This window comes from Grammomys surdaster, unplaced genomic scaffold (genome assembly GCF_004785775.1).
Source record: "Grammomys surdaster isolate TR1022 unplaced genomic scaffold, NIH_TR_1.0 126051, whole genome shotgun sequence".
NCBI lineage: Eukaryota > Metazoa > Chordata > Mammalia > Rodentia > Muridae > Grammomys > Grammomys surdaster.
The window spans coordinates 6,619,510-6,624,019 of NW_021620862.1; the positions used below are offsets into that span (position 1 = coordinate 6,619,510).

The following is a 4,510-nucleotide window of genomic DNA, read 5'->3' on the forward strand; positions in this document are numbered from 1 at the left end:
AGCAGGTGCAGAGGACGCTGCTTAGTTGAAACCTCCAAGTCCCAGTCAGAACACACTAGACGCTCAGTGTATTTGGCCCCAATTGGCAGCGCAGGTGGCCCGGGGCGGAGCAGTAACTTGTGGTCCTAGGGAACGCTAGAAATGCTGTACTTTATTTGGGGCAGGACAGAGCTTTGGAACTTTTAAGGTCCCGGCTCCCTTACGCGGCGGTGCTCTCTTGGCTATAGATGTCTGGGAACAAGGTAGGTTCACTGTGCCTGGTGATCTCCCGCCCTGCAACCTAATTGGGCCAGCTTAGAAGTTTCTGGGGACGTCCAATCCCGAACATTTGCAGATGCTCTCCAACGTCGCAACTATCCTAGGCACGGCCCAGTGTCCTCTCCGTGGGGATGTGCTAGTAGGGCACAGAGGAAAGGCAGTCCGGAGACGTCCTCTCCCAGCCTGGGGGCGTTAGCTAGTCTGGTCCCGCCCCTAGACCTCCGTGAGGACGGCCACGCGTGGAGCAGAGTTAGAGAACCACAGAGGGGCTCATTGCCCGGCGCACAGTGCCCGAGGTCCAGCTGGCGCCGGCGGGAGCAAAGAGTCCAAATTAGGTAACCCGTGGACACAGCTCTGCGCATGTGCAAGAGGCGCTGGAGTTTCACTTTGTAACTTTTAAGTGGTGGGGACGCCGCTCCGCCCCGCCAGGTACTAACTGACCACTCCCCCGGGCGAGCGCGCCGCGCCGGCGCCGCAGGTAAACTGGGAAGGGGAGCAGGGACGGGGAGGTCGCGGCCAGCCCCTCCCAGGACACGCTGACGGGGTCCTCGAGGGGCAGGGCGCCTCGGATCGCCTTCCCCGGCGACTGTCTGGTGACAGTAGCCCGGTAGGCGGCTAGAGAGTGCCAATCAAACCCCGCGCCGCTGGGACTTCCTGACAGCCCTTGGCTGCGTGGCGGATGCTTCCCTCCACCTCTTCCGCGGGCTTTGGAGTTTGTCTGTGGGCTCCTATCTCTCTGCATAACCCAAAGGGCAGCGTCGGAGCCCTCTCTTCTTTAATTCCTTACGAGGCTAGACCTGGCTCGAGCAGGTCCGGGTGACCATTCCCTCCCTCCTGCCCTAGTAGCACCCGGTGGAGGAAAACTGGGGACTTGGGGAAGGGCGGGAGGGGGAGGGAAGAGCTGCGATGGCAAAGAAACCACATCCGACAACAACTTACCCAGACCTGATAAGCCTGGCTACCTGACACCTCGGGTGAGGAGGAGTTGCTGTCTTTCAGTCCCAAACAGGTGCCAAACAGCTGTAGGGACTTTTGCAAAAGGCCTGGGAATATATTTCTGTCCTGAAGCTCTGGCTGGGTCCCAGGGCCTGCCCTGTTGAGAGTTTGGGGTGCAAATGATACGGTGGATCGCTGAGCGCTGAGTGTACGAATATTCGTTGGATGCGGGGTGGTGGCTATTGCTAAGTGTGTGTATCTAGGCAGGGCTCCTGAGACCACAGTGTCTAATTGGGTTTTTTTTTAGGCCCCCCTCCCTTACCCCACGTAGCAATGCGATTGGAATACAGCCTTTTACCGTGCACATCCTAGGCATGCACTTGGTTTTGAGCAGCGTTCCCATCCCTTAGGGACTTGTTTGATTTCTTCCCCACACCCAGAGCTTTCTCTGTCTGGCCTGGCTGCCCCTTGGTGGGTGTGTTCCCGCCTGCCCTCTCAGAGCATGTTCCTTTGGGAAGGCATGAAAGGGCTGTCTCACTGAGAGCCTAGGTAATGTTTTCAGCAGCAGCCTCTGAATCTTCATGCAGCTCCTGAGTGGGGACCGGTTGCTTCAACGGAGGATCTGGTACTGTGGCTTCTGATTCTCTCACTTGCTAAGCTTTCCTTGTTTCCTCTGCTGTATTTGGATTCTCCGATTCTAGCCCACAGGGGATATTGCAGCCCTTGGTGTCTGCATGAGGTGGAACAGGCCACCTGCTGAGGAGGCCGGAGACTGGACCTGCCTGTGCCCAGGCTGTCTTCTCTACTGGCTGACCTCCCTTAGAGTTTCTGTTTTGTTTTATTTTTTATTTTTATTTTTATTTTTATTTTTTTTCGAGACAGAGTTTCTCTGTGGAGCCCTGGCTGTCCTGGAACTCACTCTGTAGACCAGGCTAGCCTCGAACTCTCGAACTCAGAGATCCGCCTGCCTCTGCCTCCCAAGTGCTGGGATTAAAGGCGTGCGCCACCACCGCCCGGCTCTGTTTTGTTTTAGAGTCAGGGTCTTACTATGTAGCCCCAGATGGCCTAGAACTCACAGAGATCCACCTGCCTCTGCCTTCTGAATGTTGGGGTATAAATGGGTGTGTACGACCACACCCTCCCTCCCTTAGTTCTTACCAAACTTTGTTGATTCTTCTGGAAAACCTGCTTGGCAAGAGAAAAATGACTTAGGAGCGTGGCCAGCCATTAGGGAAAGGGAACTACAGGTACCCTCCAGGGTCAAGGCTTCTCTGTTTCTCCAGGCCCCTGAAAGAGTGACTTTGGTGAGTCACCCTTCCTGCCCCCAGCACCACCCCAGCCCCTCCCTTCCTTAGGACAGCACTCCCTCTGTGAGCCTTTATGAGGATGTTTTCCTCTTCTTTTTCCAAGCCTTCCTTGTTTGCTCTGTGGTGGCCCATTTTCCCTAATTCTTGCTCCAAGGGACCTTTGGGTGCTGCAGCAGCCCTCCAGGTGGCTGTATGTGGCCTTGGCTTGGTATGCCACCTCAAGCCCAGAGCCACTGTGCTTCTGAGGGAGAGAGGCCCTCCTGACCTTGGCAGGGCCTGGTTCCATTGGACAAGAGATGTGAAGGTGGAGTTTCTTGGTGAAGAGAGAGGAACAGGGCGGCACAGAGGAGCCCTGGGAGGCACTGCAGATCTTGTTCTAGGAGCTTAGGTGAAAGCCAGGTAGGAAGAAACTCACTGGGCAAGACCAGAAAATGGGCGTGTGGGATGAGAGACATTTGGGCCGGTCTGAGTCACAGCAGAGTGTAGAGGGTTTCTGCTCTGAAACCCTACATTGGAAGAAGGTGGCTCCCTGTGACTTATGTGACACTGATGGCATCATGACAGTGTGTGAATGTTGGTGCTGCAGGGGCAGGTCAAAGTGGACAGCCTAGCAGGAAATGAGAAGCAGGCCAGAGGCCTGACTCACTAAAACTTGAAGCTGTCAGGGGTGGGGGGTGGGAGGAGCTGATCCAACTGAAGACATCTCCAGCAGATGCCCACAGTCCTTCCTCCCCAGCAGATGCCCACAGTCCTTCCTCCCTAAGTGTGGCAACAGTAGCCTTGCATCACCAGGCAGGGATGTTTCGAAGTACTGATGTCCTGGTGACTTTCTTTTCTCCTTTGAAACAGCCTCATGTGGAGATTTCCATTAGTGCCCAGGGTGCCTGAAACCTCAGGAGTTGTTGCCACTGAGGCTGGAGCCATGTCTGATGGTCTCAAGTTTTCTGTGTAGCCAAGGCTGGCCTTAAAATCCCGATCCTCCTATTTCCTCCTTGAGTGCTGGGATGGCAGGTCTTCTGAGACCATTCCTTGCTCCTCTGGGTTTAAAGGTGAGAAGCAGGAACATCGGCTCCAGGTAGAAGTGGCATTCATGTCTGCTCTCAGCCACTAACCCTGTGGCACCAAACATGTCTACCTACAGCCACTGAAGTTCCGTATAGAAGGAGAAAAGTGACCCATTCTCTTAAGCCCAATGTCCCCCACCCCCACCCCATCCGTCCTTCACTTTCAGTCAGGCACATTGCAAGTGTGAATCTGTGCTTGGGCATGTGTGTGCATACCCGCGTGCGTATTGCATATATGACTCTGCACAGGCATGTGTGTGTGGGTCTGTGTGCGTCTGCCAGCAGTGTCAGGAATCAGAACTGAGACCCTACCCCACCCAACCTAGGACCCCTCACTAGCATTTTCCGTAGTTCAGACATCTGCTTCCGGTTCTCTACATCCCCTTTTCTTGTCCCTAATACTGCCTCTCCAGCAGGCAGAAGAAACAGACTGTGAGGAAGGAAGTCCTCTGAGAATTACAATTTAAGCAGACTTGGGGAGGTGGGAGTCTGAGGAGGGAGGACTTCCCTCTGTGGAAAGCAGGCACCAAGTCCTCAGGCCTCAGTGCCAGGGGACAGACTGTAGATTTCCATGTAGTTTGCCAGGGGTTCTGGGAGCCTTCAGGAGTCAGCCTGCAGCCTGCAGCTGTGCCCGTGTGAAACACTGAACCTTCTGTTAGAGGGGAGGTGTGACTGGAAGGGGGTGGGGCTAGTGCAGCTTTGCCCTGAGCCTCGCCCCGCCCCAAGAGGGCCTAGGCCTCTCCCCTCTGGCTGCCCTGCCCACTTTTGCCTCTCTCTCTCTCTCTCTCTCTCTCTCTCTCTCTCTCTCTCTCTCTCCCTCTCCCTCTCCCTCTCCCTCTCCCTCTCCCTCTCCCTCTCCCTCTCCCCTTCCCTCCCTCTCCCCCTCTCCCCTTCCCTCCCTCTCCCCCTCTCCCCCTCCCTCCGTCTCCCCCTCTCCCCCTCCCT

General features: G+C 55.8%; 1 protein-coding gene across 1 annotated transcript in view; it reads left to right on the top strand.

Moving 5' to 3' along the window:
- The first annotated feature begins 659 nt into the window (after positions 1–659).
- The window catches only part of Tmem63a (transmembrane protein 63A), a 34,736-nt gene continuing 30,885 nt past the window's right edge, over positions 660–4,510 (top strand). Inside the window, exon 1 of the mRNA XM_028755221.1 lies at positions 660–736. The gene's annotated coding sequence lies outside the window, so the exon portion shown is untranslated. The remainder of the gene's footprint in view (positions 737–4,510) is intronic.